The sequence below is a fragment of the Hemiscyllium ocellatum genome, chromosome 37 (genome assembly GCF_020745735.1).
Source record: "Hemiscyllium ocellatum isolate sHemOce1 chromosome 37, sHemOce1.pat.X.cur, whole genome shotgun sequence".
NCBI lineage: Eukaryota > Metazoa > Chordata > Chondrichthyes > Orectolobiformes > Hemiscylliidae > Hemiscyllium > Hemiscyllium ocellatum.
The window spans coordinates 39,141,594-39,169,590 of record NC_083437.1 but is presented as its reverse complement, the minus strand read 5'-3'; the positions used below and the strand labels follow the sequence as shown (position 1 = coordinate 39,169,590).

Below are 27,997 nucleotides of genomic sequence, written 5' to 3'. Positions count from 1 at the left end.
CCATAACAAATAATATGCACAAAAAGGATTATTTAAGCAAAAAGAACTTGCCAAAAGCCTCCCAAACACAAAGAAAAAAAAAAGACCTTCTAGCAAGTAATTTAAAGAACTTGAACTTGTGTTTTAAGAGTATGGTCTAAAAAAAACTCCTGGATTGTCATGTTATTACACCGCATCTTCTCAAGTCCAGAATGCTTATGGCCAAGTCACTTCTAGATTATAGAATCATGTTAGAATGCCAAGCCACATATTTGAACTAGAAAATGCAGCAGATAAATATTTACCTGTAGCAAAAACAAAACAGTAATAAATATTAAAAACAGTAAGAAAAAATTTCACCCAAACAGTGCCTCCCATTCCTGAAACGGAGATACGGTTTAAATGAATTCATAAAATGAGCCCAAGGTATGTAGTGATGTAACTGTGACCTCAGCAGTTGCCACGAGATAGGAGTCTTCCAAAAGGAATTCAGCTCAGCGTGCGAACTACTGCTTTATATAGTTACTGGGAACAAACAAACAAATAAGTATTGTCCAAAAGAAACCAGAGTGATCTGGTCTGAGTTTGTATGAAGAACCCCCTAATTATGATGCAATACTGGAACAGGTGCTGCAAGTTGCTTGGGTCTACTTGAAATAACATTTCAGAAGGTTTCCCCAAAAGAAAAGCTGAATGTTGGGCAACAGTGGCTAGCATTGCTGCTTCACAGCATCAGGGACCTGGGTTCGATTCTACCCTTAGACAACTGTCTGTGTGGACCCACATCTGCATGGATTTCCTCCTTTGGTCCAAAGATGTGCAGGGTCAGATGGACTGGCCACGAGAAATGGGGGAAGTGGGGTTATGGGAATAGGATAGGAGATTGGGTTTGGGTGGCATGCTCTAAAAAAAAAAGAGGGGATTGATTATGGACTTGATGGGCTACAAATGGCCTGTTTTGACACTGTAGGAATTCTATGAATTGGACAGGATGCAATATGGTGTACCTAAGCACTGGATTACAATAGAAACATGTGCAAATAGGTTTGTGTAAACTTTCACCATTTTTGGAAAAGTCAAAAATCTGTAACTTTGTATTTTGGCTCTTCAAAATTTCAACTGAAATCAGGAGGAGAAACACTGAAGTCAAGAGAAAATTGAAACCATGTACTTTTCAAAATACATCAAGTACAAAAAGGACATGGTGTAAGGAGAGTTTTAAAATTTTGGGTAGTTAACAGATTTAGTGATATTCTTTAAATTCTCACAAGAACCACAAGATGTATACATTATAATCACACATCCTTCTGGGAGATGCCAACAGTTAAAGAAGTGTGCAGACTGTGCAATACCAAAGTAGCCAACGACAAAGAGATTCTCAGTATCTACTTTGGTGAAGACATTCTGCATATCATGATGATCAATCCTAACTAAATACCATGGACTATCAGGTGCACAAGTCTCTTGTCAGGCAGATCTCTCAGGAATCAGGCAGTGTCATCATCTCTGGAGGAGGAGTGTACAACATTGTCACATTACGACCCGACTCCAGATATTTTCTCTGCTACTCCAACTTCCCCCCCCCCCCCCTCCGAACTAGTGACATTTGAAGAATGGCTTTCAAGTGCCCATTAAAAATTACTCAACATCAAGATGCATTTAAAAAAAATTGTCATGAAGTTTGAATGCTGCTACAGGGGGCAGTGTCCAATAAAAGGACAGAGTGGGTTTCACTCCAATTCCCAAACAAATTTACAGGTCAGTGCAGAGTCACACTAAGCTGCGGCAAGTTATCACCCGTTTGTGGAATCACAATGCATCCACACCAACCCGACATTCCAATCTGACCTAGTCCCATTTGCCAGTATTTGGGTAAAATAAAATCCTCATCTGCCCTCTCAGAATTGAGCAGGCACTTCACAGAAAAACAGATTAGTTTATCTTCTTAATCTGTTTGCAAAAAAAAAAGACGAGTCATTACCACATCTTTTGAGAGTTTGCTATCTGAAGATTGGCTCTCACTATTCTACACATTAGAGACTAGAGTGAAGTTTGATGTTTAAAAGTGCAGTGCACTTCACCGGGAGCATTTTAAAGAAAAAAAGCCAGGAACACAGCTCGTCTAGTAGGTGTCTTCTGTAGACCCATTGAGCACTTTGAGACAGAGAATATTTCAGAGTATCTTCTGTGGGAAGCACATTCTGTATTAAGCCAAGCAATTAGCACCTTATACTTAACTAGTCCATGCCAAAACTACCAGGTAAAAATCACTAGAACGGCACTAGTCTGCCAAAACCAGTCAAACTAGGAAAGTTGAGAAAGAGACACTGTCACAAACAACAAGATTTTGATGCAAGGCCATGGTTGATTGCACAACTCTGGTAAAGGACTATATTAGAAAGATTTCAAAAAGGATTACCCAAGAAATCACTGGCAGCCAAGTTAATATACTGCAACCTCTTCAGTCCAGAAAAGGTTGGGGCCAAATCACTTCCAGATTATGTAACATTAAATTGCCAAATCACCCCGTGTAAACTAGAAAAATGGCGAAGAAAAATATTTACCTCAAATCACAAAACACTCAAAACATTACAGCAGTAATAAAAACAATTTCATTTATTTCCTTGATATCTTCCATGTTCACTGAGATATACTTTTTAAAAAGACCTAAAAATTAGCCCAAGGTATGTTGTGATGCAACTGCAGCCTCAGTAGTTATGTGAAAAAGCACGACCAGGAAGAGTACAACTCGACAGACAGACACTTATGGCTGCACTGGATGGGTGTTATTTATGGAAATCCTGAATCAGCTCCGAGGAGACTGATAGGGAATTCAAACTGTGGCCTTTCATACAAAAATGGTTTAAAAATCTCCAAAAAAAAAGGGTTGTTATTTGCACATTAAATTATTTACATTGCAAACTTTGACAATTATTATTCAAACCCAAAATACAAGATCATGCTCTTCGTTCTACTGGTTTCACTAGGATGGGATGCATATAGGAGTTCTTTCCATTGCAATAATCTGTCATCTTCAATATCAAAGTCTTCACTTTGATGATAAAACAAAAGCACACATACTGCATGACTCGGAGTGCAAGTCAACAAACTGCAGTTTATGTAAACTGCATTCCTCCAAATACTTTGCTGATTGCATCTTTGGGGGGGGGGGGGGGGGGGGGGGGGGGGGGGGGGGGGTGGAAAATCACCTTGAGCAACTGAAGGTCACACAGCTGGCACAAGGGCAGATCAGAGCTCTGACGCTGACTTGTATCGACTATTTCAACAAAAAAACTCATTTAATTCATCTTTACAGTTTGAAAACAACAAAAGGCCTTTTGAAGGTCTGCAAAATAAGCCAGACATTGGTATACAATTCTTGCCCGATAGGCAATTAGTCTGATCATTTTACGCATACTTAAATTTTAATTGATGTTTTGAGTTAAGTTTGTCATGTGACCATGTATCATTTACAAGGAAGCTATTATAGCACTGATGCTAATTAGAGCATTTTGTGATAGATAGTGTTAGTGTTAATTACATTCCAGAAGCGAATGCCAAGACATCAATGAGGCAGAAGAAAAAAAAGTTTCAGGAATTTATATCCCAAAACAGAAAATAAGCCAGTCTGACTGGCCAAGCTGCCACTGAGAAATCAGACAGTTACAGCACATAAAACTGACTCTCCAAAAGCAACACTCCACTCAGTGACATGAAGGAAGGATCAAATAAAGCACATTCTGGGTTACAATGGGAGTAGACCACCAACTGCTAATCTGATGAGGAGTGGCTATTTGTTTGCCAATTCCAGACTAGTACTCAGCTGAAAATTACTGCATTGTTTTTGAAAATCCTCTTAAATCTGCTGTCATTGCTTTGGACAGTATCCTTCCCCCAACCTATCACTTAACTAGAAGATTGCCAGAAATTTGTCATAATTCTTTACATTCATGAAAGAAGTGAAATTTCACTGAACTGACCAATCAGCATCTATAAAAGTCATTTTGCAACACGAACAGTTCTTCTGATGAGTCACCATTTGCAGGTTCAATGCGGATAGGAATAATCTAAAACTTGGCATGTAATTATTGGTGGTCAGACAGCACTGTCCAATAGACATTGGATAACTATACTCACCGGAGAAATACTTGGGAATTTTCTCCAATTCAAAGATTCGACAATTAAAAAGATATAGGATCCAATTTGCGGCAAATTGGAAATCCAGATAGGAGGCAACCCCAGGTTCTGTTCCCAGATCTGTTAGCTAGTTAATTTGTCCCAAATTGGCAAAACAGAAAGTGAGACGTTACCAACTACAGGAAAACCTAGTTCGAGTTTTATTTTAAAGAACTAGAACAACTGGTGGAACTTCATGACCACCGAAGTTAGGGCCACTGGGCGGTAGTTATTGAGACATGATGCTTCAGCCTTCTTTAGGCACAGGGATGATGATGTTGGCCCTCTTGAAACAGGCAGGGACAGTGGCCAGCTGCAGGGAGAGGTTGAAGATGTCGGAGAAGACCTCTGCCAGTTTTTGTGCACATGCCTCGAGTGCACAGCCTGGTATTCAGTCTGGTCCAATAAGATTTCCTTGGATTCACGAAGGAACTGATTTGACCACGGGTGCAGTGACTGTTGGGATAGGTTCATCAGGACCTAACAAAATAGGCTTTAACCTCTCCTCCGAAATGCTGTTCAAAGTGAGCATTGAAGGCAATGAGAAGATCTGGGAGGAACGTGTCATCGCCTGCTATCTTGCGTTGTCTCTTTTTTAAAATCTGAGAGATCATTCAGTCCTTGCCATAGTCACTGGGTGTCTGACTGGGTCTCTAGTTGGATCAATATTGGTCCTTGGCTGTCTTAATGGCTCTGCCAAGGTCATACTTGGATTCCTTATATTTGAGTGGGTCTCCTGATCTGAAGGCCTCACATCTGGTTTTTAGCAGGTTCTCGATGTCCTGATTCATTCAAGATTTCTTGTTGGGGAACACCCGGATTGCCTCCTTCGATATGCAGTCCTCCACAGACTTGCTGATAAAAGTCTGCGACGGTTGAAGCGTACTTGTCCAAGGTACCTGCAGCCTGTTTGAACACGGCCCAATCAGCCAATACCAGACAGCACTGGAGTGGATCCTCTGCCTCCTCTGACCAGCACTGGACCTGTATCCGCGAGGGGTTCTCCTGCTTGAGCTTTTGTCTGTGAGCCGGGAGAAGAAGCATGGCATTGTGGTCGGAGTTCCTGAAAGGAGGGTGGGGATGGAGCGGTAGGCATCTTTCACAATGGGTGTCGCAGTGATCTAAAATGATCGAGCCCCTGGGAGGGGCAGGTAATGTTCTGGTGGTACTTGGACAACACTTTCCTTAGATAGGTGACTTCAATCAAGCCAGTTACAATAAACAGGGCCTCAGGGTATTCCATCTCCAGGATGTTAGTGGAGTACAGCACATCCAGAGCGCCCTCAACCTTTGCTTGTGATGATTTGTACACAACAGTTAGTTTAGCAGCGGTAACTTCTCATGGTAGTTAGAAAGGGCAGCATTTGATGGTGAGGACTTCAAGGTTTAGGGGGCAGTGGCTGCCCAGGGTTGCAATGTCCGCACACAACAAGTTGTTGATTGAAAAGCAAATCCCTCCACCCTTTGGTTTTACCTGAAGACACTGTACAGTCCATATGATGCATAGAAAACATATGTAAGAATCCTACTCATTGAAGACTGAACTGTAGTCAACACTACTATCCCCTCGAGACTGGATTACTAAAACCTTAGTGATTTTGGACTAAGCCCCACTCTCTGCAACTGGATCCTCAGTTTCCTGACCCACAGACTACAGTGAAGACTGTGGACAATATTTCATCCTCATTAATAGTAGAACCCCCCCCCCCCCAGGGGTATGTACCCAGCCCTCTACTATATTCTAAGGCCATTTATACGTTCAATGATGAGACACACACAGTCCATCTACCAGGCCTGCTGTCAAGGAAAGGCCGCCAGCATTCTCAATCCACTCTCCATCCCACCCTGGCAATGTTTTTCTACAAACAATACTGATTGGACTCAAGCTCTTAACATTCACCTATACCTGGGTTTTTTGTTTTTGACACTGTTTATCTATTATTTAAATATCTATGCTACCTAACTCTGATCTGCCTGTATTGCTCACAGAACAAAGCTTTTCACTGTGCCTCAGTACATGGGACAATAAATTCGATTCAACCATTGTCCTCAAAATTAGGGACTCCCCTCTATGGTTAATTTCATTTACTAGGGTCCACTGTTTCATTGGGCTTGTGATGCAGTGGCAGTGTCCCTACCTCTGCAGCAGGTGATTGGAGAACCTAGGCATTCTGACTCAGAAGTAAGTAAGAACATCTCAGCTAGTAAATTGAACAAACTGAAGCAGTACATTTATTTTTAATGTTTTACGACACATTATTTCAATGCTATTTGAAGAGTTGGATGTGTAGATAAAAAAGGTCTGTGGGCTTGTTAGTAAAATAATACACAAATTTCAGAGTGCAAGTTTTTCTAAACTGAACACCTTTCTTGGGGACCATATGGTTAAAGAAAATAAAGCTAAAATATATTTAGTGTTGTGCAGGGAGAAACTAGAAGTTTTGTAAACCTGATTTTAAAAAAAAAATACAATATCTTAAGTAAGGCTAGCCAACATTTATTTGGCAATAAAAGTGTCAAACAAAACTCAGATGTTAAAATGTTTAAATGATTAGCTTTAGAGGGAAAAACCCACCACTGTGGCCTGCCAGTTCGTATCCAAGGATCCAAAAGGGAAAAAAAGACAAGATACTGAAAATAGAAATAAATTAATGTGATAAAGGCATGTGTTTCTCCCTCCCATCCCATACCCCATGGCTCTGCAATATTAAAATGTATAACTTTGTTAAATATCATTTGGAGACTTTGGACTCTGAACCAGTGACATGTGGGTTTTGGGTCAGTGTACAAGGTTTAAATGATTGATTTGTCAGCATTTCTGGAGCCATGATTTTATATAAATTAGTATGCCAGTCCAGAGGATGGTACTCTGATTGGTTAGCATTGAAGGAGGGGGAGTCTTACTTACAGACAGAGAAACATTGAGGAATGTGTATTAGCTTACATTTGTTTAGAGTCAGAATTTCTCTTTTCCCCCCGAGAGGAAAACCCATAACTTGGAAAAATTTGTTTATAGTTGGTGTTTGATGCATGAAACATTTCTTCTAGAAAAGATTCAGTTAGTGAACAGAGGGAGGAAAAGGAATAGGTTAACTCCGTGCAAGAGCTTTGGTTCTGAAGTTCCAAACCATAAGTGTTTAGTTAGTTAGAATCATGAAGGGTTAGCTTTCTAGCTTCAAAAGCTCAGTTGTGTGAATAGTCAAAAGATTTCCATTTAAGTCACACCTATAGATATGATCAAACATGCTGGTGCTCACTGAACACTAATACATTGGGATAGATGGGATTGCATTTCTTTGTGAACTTAAACTACATCAGATAAAAATCTTTCAGATTGTGCTTATCTTCATTTCTAATGCAATAAACAACCAGAACCACAGCAGCGCATGCTTGTTCACCGAAACAGCAGCAACTTAACAAACATTTGGCTTCATAAATCATTTCAGCCAGAGATCAGACTTGTCTAGTGATAACAACATCAGCAGGGATCATAACAATAAGCAAACACAAAAAGTAACAAAAAACAAGAAAAAAAAGTGTTATAGTATACAACACAAGATTGTAGAGAATGGAATTATTTAACACTGCAACATTTTTGGGGCAAAGTATTCCTCAGAGCAACAAATATTTCTCCACAATCCTGGCCAGGTTTGAAGAGTTACTTGACTATCAGTTCAAGAAGTTCAAGCTAATAACCATAGCAAGTCAATAAATTGGAGAATACAAGAACAGGTCTCAGTCATGGTGACATTTTGTAACAACCCATGTCTTTAGGAAGAGACATTTGCCAAATTAGCCCAGACTGACCGATGTGGGACATGGCTCACTCTTCACTGCCCTCAATGCTCCAGCCACTCAACTCAAAAAAGGAGAATTACGTTGTGGTAACATATACTGGTCTTGGTTAATGAGGTTTATTCCATAAAGAATGAGAAACAGAGCAGGATGCAATTTGAAAAGATTTGTAACTCATGTTGAGGTTCAGATTGTGGAATAATTAAAAAAAAAAGAGAACCGAAGTGATATTACTCACCTTAGCAAACCAAAGACAAATAGAAAATGGGACAGAACACCAGCTCTTCACAGGCTCACTGATGTTACGCATGGTGACAAAATGTCTGAAAACAAACCTTGCAGCTCAGCGAGAAAACTTACAACCTGAACCTACAGAGCTGGATAGCAAGTACAGTGAGTATGGGTTTGTGTACACTTTAGGAAGCATCTGATAAAGATACCACAGAAAAAGGGCTGATTAAAAAAAAACCGAAGAGAATGTCATCATATTCATACACAGGGTGCAAAGGAAGTCTCTCAGACGAAGGATGTGGTGAGTGGTGTGCCACAAGTATACGCGAGAGGCTTTACAAAAAGTAGCAACTACAGCTAAGTGAGAATTCCAATCCAAAAGATCAACACAATCCACCAATGCGGACTTTGATGCGATTCCAGAATACTGTGGCCCTATTGGAGACACATTGTTGAGAGATTAGATGATAAACCAAAGGCCTTGTATTCACCTCAAAAGGGTAGACAAAAGAAAGTCTCAGTCAAAGAATGGGTGCCCCATTAGTGTCACGATCAATGCTGTGGAAGGTTATAATAGTGGTCTCCTTCTGTCGAGAACTGTCCCTCACTGTCAATGCTAGCCCTCTGAAGGAACAATTCAACTTGTGCCACTCCCCTGCCTTTTGATTTGAAATTCATTTCAGGCAATTATCCAATTCCTAAGGAAAGCCTTAGTTGAACCCACTTCCACCAGACAAAAAAAAAAAGGTCAAGATATGCAAGCACTACAAATCCTCAAACCACTATTGCTTCCTCTGGAGTAACAGTGGGTGGTTCTCAACCCTTCCACCCAGGGGATCAGAGAATCTCATCCCACCTCTGGTCAAGGCCTCACATGATTGGTGCCAAAATAGAGGAAGTACAGCCCCTGCTTATCCAATCTAAATTTCTCTTCAGCACAGCCAATCTGTTCTGCACACTAATGCTTCCACATCCTCCCCAATCTGCAGAACAGAACTATGCAATATTCCAGGTGAGAACAAATGAAAGGTTTTTTTTGCAGGATTATGAATTCCTTGGTTGAGAGACAGACAGATGCTAGGACAGGTTAGTATGATACCCACTCAGGAAAAGTGGGACTTGACCCTGAGACATTCTGGCCCAGAGTTAGATAAACTATCACATTAACCCCTACATTAATTATTACCTCAGCCTGCCCAGTCACAATTCCTAGTTGTGTATACAGGAATCTCTATTCCTGCACCCACTAGAATAATTTCACTTTTAAAAACTCTCATTCTAGAGTATCTCTCAATGATGCAGTGGCAGAGCCCCCCTACTGCGCCAAGTGGCCTGTTTTCAAGTCCCACCTGTACAAGGACATCACTGAACAGGTCGATCTTTTGAAGAGATCATTGAAAAATTCTTCCCAAAAATGAATCACATCTCTGCAATAATATTTTATCTGTCATTTCTTGATCATTCCATCAGTTCATGTTAATGCCTTATCATCAAGTTCTGTATTATCTTCCTCAACATACGGATCATCCACAAATTTTGAAACGTTTTGTCTGCACACTGTAGCAGAGGCCATTACTGGCCAGTATGAGGTCTCCTCTTGAAGGGCACATTTCTAATGTTAGTTTTGCTTTTGTGCAGTCAGAAGCTTGGATGCCTCACTTGATGATCTTCCTGTACTGCTTGCAAAACAAAGCTTTTCACTGTACTTAGGTAGATGGGACCACAATAAATCAAATCAAAAGTTGTGTGCTATGATAGCACCCTTACCTCCGTGCCAGAAGTTCCACGTTAGACTCCCACTGCCTCAAATATCAATTCTGACCAGGTTTTAACTTTCTTAAAAAGTATCTACAGGTCTCTTCTCGAAACCCCTTTAGAAACTGGTGGTGTTGACGTGTTAGAGTTGAAGTTTAATTATGCTAAAATTTCCTGTCGAATTACTGTTCCTAAAACAAAATCAAAATAACTCAGTTAGAACTAAAAGAGGAAATACCATGTTCATAGCAACCCACAACATACAGACCAAAACAAAAATCTACACCTACATTTTATCTGCCATGACCCAGTCCAAACAGATTGGTGAATACGTGTGACTATGCATTTTAGTTTTATACCACCCCAATTACTTAACAGTTGCCAGTCAAGTTTAGCTACTTTTGCAATCACTTGCAAATTTGATTGTTCAAAAGAAGGTTGAATTCTGAACAATGTTGATTCCATGAATTGCACATGGACTGCAACGTGGTCTGCAGAAATAGCAACAGAAATTGAAGTTGAATTAGGTGCAGCTACAAATTTTTCAGCATAATTAAAACCTGTCACCTATACTCAAAAGCGTTCTCAAAATTCACAACGTGATCTTGGTCTTGGACTTCAGAATTTGGTGTGAAGATGTAATTTCGATTGGGTGGGGAGGGTGACGCAAAGGAATGGGATTAAACCTGGAAATAGATATAGTTACTGGTCTTGAACAGAGTTTGAAGTCACACAGCATCAGGTTATATAGTCCCTTTGACACCTTGCTTTCAAGCAAGCTGTTGGGACTATAACCTGGTGTCAGTTGACTACTGACCGTCCACTCCAATCCACCACTGGCACCTCTATATCATATCATATCATGTCTTAGAGATAATAGATGGTGCAAACCAGAACATCTCCCATGCCAACAGAACTAAAAATAATTAGATCAAACTTCAGAATAAGAATGATAAATGGTAAAACTCAATAAAACGGGTGGTGGCGACCTGCATAGTCTGTCCTCAGTATGCTGATCAGCAAACCAAATAAATATTTCAGTTAACTCAAAATTTTTCAATATTTACATGTATGAATGCAGAGCAGCCACAGCACAAAAATTCACGAGGATGCAAAACAAGTTTTTCCACTGTGGGTAATTAATGATACAATGACACAGAGTCCTATGATCCACTGCTCTAGCTGGAGATCTTGCTTTTTTAAAAAAAAAGTTACTTATAACTAATACTATTGCTATAAAGACTTGAAATAGTTAACTTCAGAACACTTAAAAAGAAAGTGAACTCTTAAAATAAAGCTTACACATGACAAAAAACAACAATTCCTGGAACATACTGGAGTCGGAATTCCATCACAAGGCATGACAACTTGGGCAGCTTTCCACAACCCTCTACTCAAAAAAAAACTTCAGGAATTTTGTAGGAGCTAAATATTAAATTTAAAATTCCATAATCCATGGGAAAAAAAAAAGTTTACTATCACTTGGAGGCAAGAACAGGTCATCTTAACACCAGGGCCACACCACTGCTCCCAATCCAGAAATAAAAAAAGGATATCATCCATGAAATGTTTTGTTCCAGTTACTGCCGAACCTCAACCATGAAATAAGCCAAAGTTCAAATTCAGAATAAAAGTGCACCAAATATTTTAAGTTGGCTAACCCACTCAGAACATCTCGCTTGCATAATGCAATGTGGATTGACAAAGGGTAGTGTCGCACGTACAACATCTCATGAGAGAGACAGACTGAACACAAAGTTCATTTCCAAGCTTCAACTGGGGTCGAAGTGATCAAAACACGTGCTCCCCAAAAGGCTGCTGAAGATAATCTGTGGAAGCGAAGGAACATGAAACCTGGGCATCAAATTAATAACACAAAGTTAGAACCCAAGTCAAGCCATGTTAGAAGAACTATATAAAACATAAAATGTTCCATGAAAAAGGTGGTGTCAAAATAAGACTTGATATTAAACCTGGACAAGAGGTTTGTTTAAAGGTGGAGATGGTGTATGGTCATGTGACTCATGGTCTGGCATGCATCACTAAACAGTCAGTGGGGCTGCAGTTTGCCAACCACTTCCTTTACTTGCCAGTAGCTGTTCAGTTTCTTGAGCTCAGTACTATATGAAGCTTCCCCATCCACAGACAGGAGTTGCTGCATGTCCTTCATCACATTAGGCATCCTGCAATCCTAGAACAATCTCACTCACCGACCATATAGAATCATAGATATGTAAAGCATTGAAACAGACCCTTTGGTCCAACCCATCATGCCGACCAGATATCCCAACCCAATCTAGTCCCACCTGCCAGCACCCGGCCCATTTCCCTCCAAACCCTTCCTATTCATATACCCATCCAAATGCCTCTTAAATGTTGCAATTGTACCGGCCTCCACCATATCCTCTGGCAGCTCATTCCATATATGTACCACCCTTTGTGTGAAAAAGTTGCCCCTTAGGTCTCTTTTATATCTTCCCCCTCTCACCATAAACCTCTAGTTCTGTACTTGCCGACCCCAGAGAAAAGGCTTTGCCTATTTATCCTATCCATGCCCCTCAAAATTTTGTAAACCTCTAAAGGTCACCCCTCAGCCTCCAACACTCCAGGGAAAACAGCCCCAGCCTGTTCAGCCTCTCCATGTAGCTCAAATCCTCCAACCCTGGCAACATTCTTGTAAATCTTTCATGTTTCACAACATCTTTCCAATAGGAAGGAGACCAGAATTGCAATATTCCAACAGTGGCCTAACCAATGTCCTGTACAGCCGCAACATGACCTCCCAACTCCTGTACTCAATACTCTGACCAATAAAAGGAAAGCATACCAAATGCCTTCTTCACTATCCTATCTACCTGCAACTCCACTTTCAAGGAGCTATGAACCTGCACGCCATGGTCTCTTTGTTCAGCAACACTTCCTCGGACCTTATCATTAAGTGTTTAAGCCCTGCTAAGATTTGCTTTCCCAAAATGCAGCACCACACATTTATCAGAATTAAACTCCATCTGTCACTTCTCATCCCATTGGCCCATCTGGTCCAGATCCTGTTGTAATCTGAAGTAACCCTCTTCGCTGTCCACTACACCTCCAATTTTGGCGTCATCTGTAAACTTAATAACTACCGGTTATGCTCACATCCAAGTCATTTATGTAAATGACAAAAAGTAGAGGGCCCAGCACCAATCCTATTATCAATAGTCACAGGTGAGGTGCTGGAAGACTGGAGGTTGGCAAATGAGACGCCACTGTTTAAGAAGGGTGGTAAAGATAAGCTAGGGAACTAAAAATCAGTGAGCCTGACTTCGGTGGTGGACAAGTTGTTGGAGGGAATCCGGAGGGACAGGATATATGTGCCTGATTGTTCAGCCCTTTGTTCCATTACCTTTAATGGTGTGGAAATGTTAAAGAAACTCGCAGTCTGAAGTGAAAGGTACCGCAGGTAACAATTACAGAAAGGAGACTGGATTAATGTTTACTGATTCACAATCTGATTGTAGATGGTCAGAGGGGTTTTAAAAAAAATGTTGAAAGAGAACAAAAGCTTCAATCAAAATCAATATTAAAAATGATAAAGGCAGGTTTGAAAGTGGGCAACGTGGCAGATGGAAGTTGATGTGGGAGCACTTGGCTATTCACTTCAGTAATAGCAAGCAAACTAAAACAAAAAGACACACAAGCGATGTTCAGACGGACTTAGGTATGCTTGTTAAAGAGACAAAAACCACATTTGCATGTACTCACTTGGGAAAGCAAATAGCAATACAGCCTTGAGGGCCATATCAGGAATACTGTTTGTAATTTTGATCTTCATCGTTTTAGAAAAAAGAAAAGAAAAGATACATTTTCCTTGGAGACCACAGTGAAAGGTTCACAAAAACTGGCGCTTGGGATCAAAGAGTTGGCACATGATTGAGAAGCTGAAAATGTGTTGCTGGTTAAAGCACAGCAGGTTAGGCAGCATCCAAGGAATAGGAAATTCGACGTTTCGGGCATAAGCCCTTCATCAGGAATGAGGAGAGTGTTGAGAACCCAATTAAGCTGGCTCTTCAAAAAAAAAATTAGGGTTTAGAAGAGTGAGATGTTCTCCTCAGAATGTCTCCAAGGTAAACAAGAGGAGGAGTGTTCCCTCCTGCAGAATCTGGAGCATGTGGTCAGCCATTCAAGACTGGGATGAAGACATTTCTTCAGTCGGGGCACAGAGTTTTCTAGACGCCACACCAGACTATTCCAGAAGGCCCAACATGGGGAATGCTCAAGGTTGGCCCAGAACATGGGATCTCGGAGTACAAAGCGAAATGGTGTATGCAGGGTCACATTAAAAGAGAAAATCAGCCTGGGCTCGAGAGAGTTGCAGCACAGGTTTGGAGGTGCCACGAGATATACACCTGCACCTAATTATCAACACCACTTAAAAATGGGGCACTTGCATTTTCCATCCCCCACCTCCCTCCCAAGGGACTTCATACACATTTTAAAAACACTAGACCTAACCACATGTTCAGAAAAAAAAACTACAAACCAATCTTTAGTGGTGGTCGATTTTAAAAATCAGTGCTCTTGTTCAATTACTGTCAAGCTTCCAATATTAGTCCTGAGCTGGTACAGACATGCATCGCCTTGATCTCTGCTGTGGTGAGAGATCAGGCTTGAAGTTCTGGTTTGTTGCTTTGCCCCACCCGCTTGTAAAACTCAGAGAACAAAAGGCAGGGATGTGGAAAACTATGCACCCAGGAGATCGCCACTCAAACCAGAGCATAAATTAGAAAGATTCCATTACTTGATCGCCATTACTTTGATTAGTTGCTAATTGAAAATGTCAGATGTACAGCATGGAAACAGACCCTTCGGGCCAACTTGTCCATGCCGACCAGATATCCCAACCCAATCTAGTCCCATTGGCCAGCATCTGGCCCACATCCCTTCATAACCTTCCTATTCATATACACGTCAAGAGGAAATAAAGCTGGATCTTAAATTTTCATTCTTGATATCACTTAATAAAAAGCAGCTTTTATTAACATCTACACTATTTAATAAAAGTGAAAACACAGCACATAGTGTGGAGGGAGAATAAAAATGCTGGATGTTTCAGTTAGCAATTATTCAGAATGGGAACAAAAAAATGTTACTTAAAAAGAAGTGTGCAACAGGTTTCAAATAATTGGGCCAGAAAGAGAAAGGACAGAAGAGGAAAATCTGGGATAACATGGAAAGCAGGAAGGATGATGGAGATGGTTAAAGAGAGAAAACAAAAGGAGTGGTCCACACAAGGAACATTCCGAACACCTGTCTGAAAAAAAGTGGGAGCTGTGAACTCTGACCCTGAAAAAGTTTAAGATAAAATAAGGTGAAGGTACAAAGCCATGCTGGAACGGTGCAAGTAACCGATTGTGGGAAAAAAAAAGGGAAAAAAATGTCAAAGTGGGAGCAAGCTAGGAAAATTACAAGGATAAAAAAAAGGTAAGAAGTTTTCACTCCATGTGTGTGGCCCCAAATGAACAACAAGTGTCTGCAAAGCAATCCCTTGTTCCAATAGTGAGTCACAAGCAGAAAATTGAAAGCTGGAAGTTAAAAGCTAAATAGTTGTTTCTTGTGGGTGGGGTGTAAGAGTCAATCCTGGATAGTGTAGATAGAGGAGGGTGAAGATTGGACTGTAGTGTTGTGTACAGATTTAAATGTAGCAGAAAACGGAGAGGAGCTTAGCAGGAGTACCACAAATGAGAGGTCAAGGGGTCCCTATCAAACTCTGGGTGAAGGAAGGGTAAAGGGACATGGACACATGCAAAACTGTTGCTGAATGGTGATATTGTCCAAAAACCAGAAATAAAAAAGACAAAACGGGGGAGAATACGATTTTTTAAAAAAAATTGCGAGGCATCAAGCTAGGATCAGGAAAATCAGCTTATGGTAATGGTTAACAGTGACAAATGGAGGCCAGAGAAAAGCCAAGGACTAAAAAGCTATCATCTGAACATAACAGGTAAGGAGTCATCCATTTCAGAAGCAAGAAATAAAAACCATTTGTACAAACAAATCAGAAAATGGGAGTTGAGAATTTTTTCCACATCAAAAAAAAAAGGAGGTGGGAACTAAATAGGTCCAAGAAGGAACACTTCAACATTTGGAAGTAGTAAAGGGTGGGGGGGGGGGGGGGGGGGGTGGAGTTCTGTTGCAGCAAATACTAGAGTGTGTTCAGGGGGGCAGTATGTGGGGATGGATTAAAGGCCAATGCAAAATAAAAAAAGGCTAAAACAGACGTTGTGCATGCAGTGTACCTGAAAAAGGAAGCTAATAGAAATTAGTCAAACTGGCTAGGTCTGCCTTTCTTGTGGGAAATATGGAAAGTTTGATGTTCCAGTTCCATACAGGTCTCCTCCCTCACTTATTTTTCTGGTATATTGTTCATAACCATAACCCAGTCATGAAGGGTCACTGGACTATAAACATCAACTCTACTTCACCTACACAGGTGCTGCCAGACCCAGCCGAGTTTCTCCAGCAGTCTGCACTTTCTGGTCAGACCCAGTTGGTGCAAAACAAAATCTTGGCAACTTTGCTGCACATTTCCCCATTTCCTGACAAAATGTCCTGGACTAAAAGCTGGAACTGTTTCTCTGCACAGATGCAGAGTATTTCCAATGTTTTCTGTCTGCATTTCTAATTTCCAACTTTTGGGATATTTTGCCTCAATTATTCGATAGACTTCGACTGATTCACTCAGTTGACTCAAGCATAAAACCTTATTAGCCTTCCTCCTCACTCATGTCCATGAATGAGTCAGAGGAAGACAATATTGGTCACACCTCAAAAATCAAAACAAAAAAAAGGTTTATTACAACACTAACCAATACCAAATAGAACATTTTGAATTTAGAAAGGAGAATAAAAACAGATACTTTAAATAAATGTGTTCCTGGACACTGGTTACTCAACTCACTTCTGAGACACTGAGCATAAAAACGAAGAACAAGACCACCCATGATGGCACTGAAAATTCTTTACAATTCAATTCAAGCAAACATACCACTAACCACAACTACTTCTGCTTCACCTTGCCAACTTCCTTCTCCACTCCAAATCATCATTCTCTTAAAAAAAGAATTCTTTAGGGTGTTCTGCTCAGAGGGGAAAAAACAAAAAGTTTGTCACAAGGCAACCCACGCATGCAGTTAAACCACACCCAAAAGAATTGAGATTACAAAATCAGCTTAATCCAACTTCTGAAATGAAAAGCTTCACTTTGACAGTATGTCACTGCACAGGAGAGGGGAAGAGAATAAGACAGACAGACAGACAGACAGACAGACAGACAGACAGACAGACAGACAGACAGACAGACAGACAATCTCCAGCATCTCATCCACGTCACCAATCTTCACACCATGATTGGTCGTTGCTGTGCAGGATTTAAACTTACAGGGAGTCAGAGACTCCCAAAACTGGGTCAGCATGCAAGTCACTGCTTCAAACAAGACAAACTTCAAATCAGTGAAGGTTTCACATTCCTCTGAAAGGAAACTGGCATCTCAAATCTGATATGCAGACGTCCAGACTTCCTCAGTGAAACCCACAAGTAGAGATCAAACGCCACAACTGCACAGCTGGCAGTCAGTCCCATGCAGATTCTTGTACGGTTGACTACTCAATTAACTTACTGCCCATCCCAAGTTATTTTTGTAGCAGGTTCTGCATTAAACCTGTTGAGCCACTCCAGGGCATGAAAAAGCTAATCATGGGTTAAGGCAGGTGACAGTCTAAAGATCAGCAAGCAAGAAGTCTTTAACAAGAAAGACATTTTTACAGTGGAGGTGTTTTACAACTTGCAGTACATCCAAGATTTAAGCTATCAAATTCTATCTTGTGTCTCACTACCGACTCAAATTGGGGATGCACTGAAATGAAAATATGGAATTAAAATCCCTTAAATTGGAAAATTCATGAATTGGTAGATTCTCAAAGACTTAAAATTAATAAGTATGAAAGGCAATATTGTTTAGATTTGATTTATTGTAGTATAGTGAAAAGCTTTGTTTCGCAAGCAGAACAGGCAACTACAGGCCAGTAGCTCACCATCTGTCATTGGAAAAATGTTAAGAGTCTTATTACAAAAAAAAAGGATACAATAGACTAGTTAGGAACACATGAACTTCAAATCAAGCTGAGCAAGATGGAATTCATGAAATGAAAATTATGCCGGATAGGTTTACTAGTTTTATGATTAGCACCAGGATAGATAAAAGGAAATTTAAAAGAATCAGTAAATGTTTTGATTTTGAAAATGAAATTGATTTTAAAAAGTGGCACAGAGCTGTTTAATCAGAAAGAAAAAGCTAGTGTCAGAGGGGTAGTGTTTTTTTTAAATAAAGCAAGCACAGATAAATGGACTGGCTAATGAACAAAGAACAAAGTTGAGGAAGAGATTGATTGCATTTTCAGAATAGCAATCTGTAATGGAGGAGTTTCACAATACAGGGACAGAGTTATTTTTATAATTCACTTCACTCATGTGAGTTACATTAATGTGAAGATGACTAAGGGAAAGGCAAGTACATGTCTGTATCTTGCTGCAGACCATCATACATGTTAAAAACAAAAAAAAAATGGACAAAAACTCGTTATTGGGTGGAATTATCAGAGGGAGATTATACACTTTGGCAGGAAGACGACAGAGCTGATGATGATTAAAACATCAGAAGCTGATGTACCCAGATCGCTAAAAGCTGGTATGGGGTTCAGTGGGGAGGTCATATGGCACGCTTTCCTTTTGAATTAAATGAAATGGGGTATTTAACATATTAATGCAACTACGAAATCCTGCTGAAACTATACAAGGCACTAGGTCAGATGAGCATGAATGGTTTTCAGCTCCTTATCTAAAAAAAATATAAATCATTGGAGGAAGCCCAGGAGGTGGACGAATTAATCCTGGATATGGAGGAATTGTCTTTAACGAGGAGAAGTGGAGAAGGGTGCACCTGTACTTATTGAAGTTTAGAATATGGGGCAACAATTCTTGAAAGCAAACACAATCACCTGCAAGGGGAAAATAATTCTCACCTACCCAGTCAAACCCTCAATAGGATTAGAAGGCATAATCTCAGAAAGGCAGTTAAAGATAGGAAGAGCAGTTTCTGCTGAGGGGAGATAATCTGCAAAAATTCTTTACTGCAGAAAGCTATCAAAGCTTTGAAAAATCAGTAAGAGAAGAGAATCAGGGATTAGTATGGATAAGGAGTTGAGAATTCAGATCAGCCATGATCTCACTGAAACATAGTGGAATAGACTCAAAGAGCTAAGTGGTTTACTTCAGGTCTTATGCTGAAGTCGATTGGAAAGCGTGGATACGTCCATAAACCTATTCCTTTGGCTGATGGTAACGTGGTACTTCATTTGTCCCACCAGGTCACACTTAGTTCCAAGTCCTTCGAAGCTTTACAATGGTCATGCTGAAATCTCCGAGCTCTCCAGTGATTGATCCCTGCCCCTGTATTCACTGCTGCAACTATCCACTTCCTGGGGATTCCAAACCAGAAAAAGAATTTTGGCAAAATAAACGAATATGGAACATGGAGGTGTTGCTGGCAAGATTACCCCATTTACATAAAATAATGTAATCCACATAGCAAAAGTACTCCCACAAATGTGGTTTTGAATAAGTGACAAAAGGAACAGAATACCATTTGACTCAGTGATGCTGCCGTGCACTGCTACCCTGGTTATTCCTGGTGAAGATACCAGTTTCTGGAGGGTTGCAGCAACACATCTTGTAGAGGACACAGCTGAGAGGAGTCACCCAAGATACTAAAATTTTAGAAGACTGACTGAACACATCTTGGACTGTGTAAGGAACATTGTCTGCAGCAATAAATGTTGCGTCTTTTCCTAAGAACACAAGCTGCTTGACTGGAGAGAGTCTATAATACGAGAGGTCAAAGCTGGAGTTGGAAAACAGGTGTAAAATTCTGACAAAGATACAGGTGACTCAAGTAATTTTTTTTTAAAAAGGGGGTCTGAAATTTACTGCCACTATCTCTAGATTTAAACAAAAATCAGCCAGCCATATTTGATACAGTTTGCACGTTCGCCCTGTGTCTGTGTGGGTTTCCTCCCACAATCCAAAAGATGAGCGGGTAAGGTGAATTGGCCATGCTAAATTGCCTGTAGTGTTAGGTAAGGGGTAAATGTAGTGGTATGAGTGGGTTGCGCTTCGGCAGGTCGGTGTGGACTTGTTGGGCCGAAGGGCCTGTTTCCACACTAACTAATCTAAATCCTAGTGCCAGTTACTCATGCAAAAGGTGACTTTAGGCAGTGAGAAAAATTTTCCCCGTTTCTGATTGACTGCTACTCAGCCAAAATGCACTCAAGATAACATTTTGCAGGCTATTTTTCACAGATCTTGGTAGGTTATTTTTTTCCTAAAGGTAACTGCTTGTTGTTGTTTAAAGACGTGCAGCTTAACCTTTGCTTGAAGACATTTTGATTATAAGATTAGTTCTTCCCTGGTGACTTAAGGAACCTGACAGTTTTAAATAACTGGCCTGCCCAAAATGAATCAGCAAGATCAGTGCACATTTTAAAATTCCAGTCTTGTGGAATCTAGCAAGATGGGAATCAGTCCACTCCCTTTAACCCCAGTCTATATCCACAGAAGTCATGGTGGGAGATGCTGATCAAACAAGTTGCTCTGGCTCAAAGGAAAATGGACTTTTGCCAGAAACGTCAATTTTTCCTGCTCCTCGGATACCGCCCAACCTGTTGTGCTTTTCCTTCAATCAGGACGGTGTCAATTCTCACACGTACACTGATGGCAACCTCCTCAAAGCATTCCACTGCTTCCTTCCTTTCACGGTTTGTGGCTCAGCCAAGGATGGAGATCAGACTTCTCAGCAAGGCTGAAGACATCTTCATGGTCCACACAAGAAATTTCATAATCATGACCTCAACCTCTATCCCAGACACTGTCTCAACCCAAGGCAGATCATTTCTAACCAAGAAATTCAATCCAACTCCACATTAGCTCCACCACAAAAAGACTACAGCACTAAAGAAAAAATAATATCAGAGACACAAGTGGTCACTGGCTTGGTCAGCATTTGTTCCCCTACCCAACTGCCTTTGAATAGAGAGTCATTTACTAGATCATTGCAGAGCACAGTTAGAGTCAGGTGTTATGGGTCACCATTCATTCTGGTGACCAGGCATTATTTCCTCCATAATAATAAAAAAAAGGATATGACTGAAATTAGATCGGTACTTACCTGGTCAACATTCAGTTAGATTTTAAATTGCAAAATTTCATTTTTAATGTCATCACCTGCTGCAGGACTCTTAGCCTGACCAGTCATCTTAGTCACAGGACTAGTATTCCAGAGTCCTAGATTATACAAGCCCAGTGACATTACCACTGCACTTCAGTCAATAAAATGAATTGTTACATCAGTCACCCAGCTTTCCATCAAATTCATGAAACTCAAACCTCAGCGGCCTACATCCCACTTTACACGATCATCTTGGGAACCTACCCTCCAGAGATGCGCTTTACAAAAGGAAAGTTATTTCTCAAGCCCTTTATTCTCCTCCCTCAAGGTGTTTCTTCAAAAAAGTCACTGCACTTTTTTTTTATTTCCAGTCCAGTCGATAAAGTGTTTAGGAATTGCAAAATGAGTGATCATAAAACAAATCAAGGTCTTTGATGGCTTTTGCTCAAAGTTTCTTAACTGGACTGGTCCATGGGCAGTTAGCATCATAAGGACAAGTTTGTTTGCATCATTGACTAAAGGACAGGCATGTTCTGGTAACAAGATCAGAAAGAATATTGGTCCAACCATCTTCAGCTACCTTCCTTCCATTCTAAAGGATGCAGGAGGTTGTTGAACAGATGCTGATGAACCCATGAAACTGCAGCAGATATTTCCCCTCCCAACTCCAAACCTTTTTGCCCACCATTTACAAAAAAAAAAGGTCAAGTGTGAAGGACTACTCCCTACTTACATGGATGGGTGCAGCTCTAAAACATAACCTAACACCATCCAGAATAAAAACATCTACACCACCATTTACAAGGTACATTGCAGAAATTCACCAAGGTTCCTTTGCTTCATCTTCCAAACTTACAACTATTACTGTCTGGAAAGGAAAAGGAAGGTGACAGCAGATACATGGGAACACCAATGTCCGCAAGCCAGTTACCATCCTGACTTGGAATGATAGGCATTCCTTGTATAAGTACCTGAATTCAGAGCAGCGAGAGGGATGATGAGAAGAGAATGGCTTGCAACAGTCTCCAGTAGCAACAGATCACCTTCAAAATTTAAAGGCAGTTAGGGGTGGATTGAAAAAAAAAGTTGGAATAATAGTTTCTGGAAAAGAAAAACAGCTCATCAAAAGTGGGCAGAGTTGGTAGAGAAAATGGTTTAAAAGCTCACACATCTTGAAACGGCCATGAGTAAAATCCGAAAGACTAAGAATAATATACAAACAGATGCTAAGTGTTACCTTCAGACTCTGCTACACATCAATATTTTGCTTCAAAAACACAACCGTGTTGGGAGTGTACGTGTACAAATACACAAGTTCTGAGAAAGCTTAACTGTTACATAGCCACCCACCACTAAACAAAAACCTATCTGGAGAATGTTGTGAGACTTGAAAGTTCAGAAAAAGATTTAAGGACGTTGCCAGCGTTAGAGGATTTGATCTATAGGGAGAGGCCGAATAGGCTAGGGCTGTTTTCACTGGAGCGAAGGTTGAGGGGTGACCTTAAGAGGTTTATAAAATCATGAGGGGCATGGATAGGATAAATAGACAACATCTTTGCCCTGTGTTGGGGGGAGTCCAGAACTAAAGGGCATAGGGTAAGAGAGAGGAAGATATAAAAGAGACCTAAGGGGCAAATTTTTCACACTGGATGGTACAAGTATGGAATAAGCTGCCAGTGGAAGTGGAGGAGGCTGGTACAATTACAGCTATTAAAAGGCATTTGAATAGGTACATGAACAGGAAGGGTCTGGAGGAATATGGGCCGGGTGCTGGCAGTGGGCCGAGATTAGGTTTGGATATCTGGTCCAACTCATCCATGCCAATCAAAAGGGTCTGCTTCTGTGCTGTACATCTTGATGACTCAAAGCGTGCAAAACCAAAATCTTCATTTTCCTTTTATCAGCTGCATACAACATGCACATTCATTTTCACGTTAAAAGCACCGCATTTGCTGTGCTGATGGCACACCCAAACACCAGCAATATGGGTGTTGGTGTTTCAGATCTCCCGTTTCCCCTGAGGTGGTTTGAAAAAGACAAAACCTACATAGAAATCCAAGGGTTTCAAGCTAATTGCCCACATACTAGTCAGTGAATTGGTTCTAATTGGTGGTATATTAACAACCCCATAGAAAAAGGTGACTCCAACCATATAAGTAGGGAGATTTTCCAAAGTTGAAAACCAGACTATGAATTTCAGGCTACTCACGTTAAAATCTGTCTGTCCATCCATCAAGTTGTCTGGGGACCTTTCTGCACTGACAGCAGCTTGTACTACATGCCAGAGATAAAGCAGTTTCCAAGAAAACTAAATTTCTAAATTAGACCTATCCTATACAAAGTGTTATGGACTTAACCTTTGAGATGGGCCTTTAGGAAATTGATTTTCTGCTACTGAAGCCACTGTTTCAATGCTAACAGTTTCCCATTTCTTTATCTAGGTCTCATGACTTCCAAAAGGCTGAACCCAAGCACTTTTAAAAGATAAGATAGGTTGGGGGTGTCAACACTGCTCCAGCCAACAGTACTGATGATCCAACTCTGACTTCTGCCTTACTAAAAACAAAAAATAAGTCACCAACATATTGTATTTGTACTCTCTGCACATAAAAACCATGGATCAGAAGAAGTTACATTCAACATTAATCCTCCAGAAACCTTTGAAGAGATTCATGAAAACTGAATAAACTGTCTACAATTCTTGAACGAGCTGGCTAGGAAACCACTCTCTCACAAAAAGAAATTAGAAACTAAACCAGTGTTGGACTCCATCCAAGAGTTAAACCTTTTAAAATAAATCAAGCGGCTGCTAGTCAAAATTCCTATCTACTCCAATTGGAGTATGTTTGCAAGCATATCAATATTAAGTATTTCTCCCTTTACCAATAGACCCCAGAGAGAATAACCCATTTACTGGTTTAAGTATTGCCATGGTGTTAAAGTACAGAGCGACAGTGGCTCAGTGGTCACCACTGCTACCTCACAGAGCTAGAGATCCAGGGGGTTTGATTCCTGTGTGGAGTTCTCCCTGTATCTGCGCAGGTTTCCTCTGGGTGCTCTGGTTTCCTCTCAGAGTCCAAAAAGATGTGCACATTTGACTGATTGGATTAGATTCTCCACAGTGTGGAAACAGGCCCTTTGGCCCAACAAGTCCGCACCGCCCCTCCGAACAGAAACCCACCCAAACCCATTCCCCTACCTTACATTTACCCCCGACTAACACACCTAATACTGTGGGCAATTTAACATGACCAATTCACCTGACCTGCACATCTTTGGATTGTGGGAGGAAACTGGAGCACCCGGAGGAAACCCACGCAGACACAGGGAGAACATGCAAACTCCACACAGACAGGCAGGAATTGAACCCAGGACCATGGTACTGTGAGACAGTAGTGCTAACCACTGAGCCGCTGTGCTGCCTTAAAACTGTCCATAGTGTTCAGGCTAGGTGGGTTAGCCATGGGAAATGCAGGGTGACAGGGATGGGATGGGATGCTTGAAGGGTCAGTGCAGACTTGAGCTGAATGGCCTGCTTCCATGACAACTTTTTCTGAAAGTCTGGGCCCATTAAGCAGAGACTGGAGAAAACAAAAAAAGGTCAGCCAGTTTATCGATATGTGGATTTGAAAGAAACAGGTTCAGATTTGTTTTAAAGCTAAAAGTCAGCACAACACCATTTGGAGCATGTTATTAAGTCATTCTATCTGGAGTTATTATCTTTTAAAAATTCCATCCATAATGTTAAAAATTCACATCAATTAGATTAAAATAGATTATCACAGAACCTTCGAAAGTTTTGGATTACAAGTTAGGTTTTAAAAAAAAACTTGTGCTGTTAATTCTAGGGCAACTAATCTGATCCAGGTCATGTTTTACCCTTTTACCACACCGATCCTTCATTAATTTCTACAGCAGATGAGCAGAGAAACATCAGCACAAACCTCCCCCTCAACACCACATGCCTAAGTAGAGTGATCCTACTTTGATCCTACTTCCCTTTAGCACCAAACTCCACATCTCAAAACATAAATGATACACCACTGAATTTAAAGTTAGGCAGAAAAAAGGGGAAAAAAAAAAGTCAGAACACAAAAGCACTTTTTAATAATGTGTGTAAACACACATTCATTGTGACACTTAAGATATCGTTTTGACAACATTGCCCAGAGTTTCACTACAACCAGGAGTTTTCAAAAACAGAATACTTTAGACAGAAATCTAAAATTAAAAATATGAACCACAGGTCAAGCAATGGGTGATGCGAAAGACAGTTTGTATGTCAGGTTCATGGCCCTCCGTCAGAACAGATCAGCATTGAAATTGGAGCAGTTATTGAGCGAGTGAGTGAAAGATGGGGGTGGGGGAGGGAGGAGAAGAAGAAGAGAAATGAAACAGGTCTGCGATGGAGACACAGGTGGGGACAGCAGGAGAAAAGATTATCTAGAAATAAACTGCAGGGTACAGAAGGCCAAAAAGAATGTTCACAGTTTAAAAAAAAACAAAATGAACAAAAAGACGAAGTGTAGATGAAAATAAAACAAAAAAGTTTGAACCCCATCTGAACAAAGTGAAGGGAAACAGAACCCAGGAAGACAATTCTACCCTCGGCTTCCATTTGAATTCAGAGTGGAGCACAGCAGAATTGGAACCAGAAGTGGACCATACGGCTTCGAATTCACTAATGTCCTTAAAAAGGGAAGAATGCGCCATCCTTACTAGTCAGCCCTACATGTGATTCCAAACCTAGAACAAGTGCAATTGACTCTTAGAAACAGACCCTTCGGTCCAACCAGTCCATGCCGACCACATATCTCAACCCAACCTAGTCCCACCTGCCAGCACCTGGCCCATATCCCTCCAAACCCTTCCTATTCATATACCCATCCAAATGCCTCTTAAATGTTGCAATTCTACCAGCCTCCACCACTTCCTCTGGCAGCACATTGCATACATGTACCACCCTCTGCATAATAAAAAAAGTTGTCACTTAGCTCTCTTTTATATCTTTCCACTCTCACCCTAAACCTAAGCCCTCTAGTTCTGGACTCATCGACCCCAGGAAAAAGACTGCCTATTTATCCTATCCATGCCCCTCATGATTTTGTAAACCTCTATAGGGTCACCCCTCAGCCTCGGACACTCCAGGGAAAACAGCCCCAGCCTGTTCAGCCTCTCCCCATAGCTCAAATCCTCCAACCCTGGCAACATCCTCGTAAATCTTTTCTGAACCCTTTCACAACATCTTGATTCTACTGGCCTTTGGGCAATAAAACACTGGATTAACCAGCAACACCCTCGTCTTGAGGAGGTCTGGATTAAAATTACACAGCAGTTAAGGCAAATTCTAGCTTTTTTTAAAAAAAAAAGAGTTCCTCGTTAAAATGCCTCAAATCTATGGACTGTAAAAAAAATTAAAATGAGATACACAGTTTAACTTGTTGTATGAAACAAAAAAAGAATCAAAAACCAATCACTGAACTAGTCAGTTGTCAAATGATGGGCATTAAGTGGACTTTATTCTTGGTGATTCAACCAACCAAAATGGTTATGATTATACAACCATTCCCAAATGGTTTTCTAAAAAAAACACATGAAACCTTTGAGAGGAATGCTAATTCATCCCCATACCACTATTTCCAAAATCTGTGACGGCAAGTTATGCAAAGTGCTTTACACAATTTTCAGTAAAGTGGATTAAAACAGAGGGAAATTAAGAAGGAGTGGGAGCTAACTCTTGTGAAAGATAGGCAGACAGATGTACCAACTCACTCATGTTAAGTTGCACAATTGAGACATACAGGAAAGTGACAAGTCTTTATTCTGAAATGTAATGATCAAGCAATGAAAACCATTCTAAAAATTAACCTACCAGGTTCAATTTCATCACTTTCAGTACAGGCATGAAAGCTGACCCACTCATTGCTCGGTTTGTAAAAGGCCAGTATGTCAGATAGATTAATGGCTAAAATCGCTGTTTTATTGTTTTGATATTACAGATGATCAAAACTAGAGTTTGTAGCCAGCTTATAGTTCTACTTCAAAAACAGATGAAGATAGCCAGAAATGCATTTTTTTTCCCCAAAAGGCAGTCAGTCAAAAAAAGCAGAGTCAGATGAGGAAATTGCATCAGCCAATATTGAAGAAATATTCATTTCCTTCTGTCTGATGACTCACAGCCAAGTACACGGTGCACGGTAAAGTCAGCTGTACTATTCAGGCACACCACATGCCTTCAGTAGTGTTACAACATTTTTTTTAAGAAAAAAAAGGTTCCTACTTCTGGTGGTCACTGACTCCTGTTGGCAACGTCTGGCATGCAGGCCACCTGAAAGCAGGTTTACCTGGAGAAATGAAGCAAAAAGGAGGAAAACATGCCAAGAACCAGCATATCTTCTGAAGTGGCAATTCCAACACACAGAGGTGGTTTCAGACCTGAATGCAGATTGGGCTGCACAAATATTCCTTTTTTAAACGAAGTAACATTTATTTCGTGAACAGTTTCAAATTTGATTTGAGATATTTCAATGTATCTAACAAAACTGTCAAAAGCCATTAAAATTTCAATTTTTTTTAGCTTTAAGAGCAAGTGGTATCAATCATTTTAGTGACTATTCGTTGATTAAAAAACCCTTCTCCATAGCAGTGCTTGAGGGTACAACACCAAATTCACTGAACCAGCAGTTCACTGCAAGATAGGCAATAAACACTGACCCAGCTAGTGACCACTAGATCTTACCAAACAGTAGCATTAAAAAAGCACCATTTTTCAGATCAATATTGACAAGCAAGACTGCTGA

At 40.6% G+C, this 27,997-nt stretch overlaps 1 protein-coding gene across 9 annotated transcripts in view; it reads right to left on the bottom strand.

Moving 5' to 3' along the window:
• spsb1 (splA/ryanodine receptor domain and SOCS box containing 1) overlaps window positions 1-27,997 on the bottom strand; it is a 95,205-nt gene that overhangs the window by 53,919 nt on the left and 13,289 nt on the right. For 5 of the 9 annotated variants that reach the window (XM_060852211.1, XM_060852207.1, XM_060852208.1 and 2 more), the window contains exon 2: window positions 9,949-10,127. The exons of 3 other annotated variants lie outside the window; for them this stretch is intronic. The gene's annotated coding sequence lies outside the window, so the exon portion shown is untranslated. Of the gene's footprint in view, window positions 1-8,188; window positions 8,213-9,948; window positions 10,128-27,997 lie in introns of those variants that run through there. One more of the 9 variants, XM_060852214.1, reaches the window with a different exon arrangement.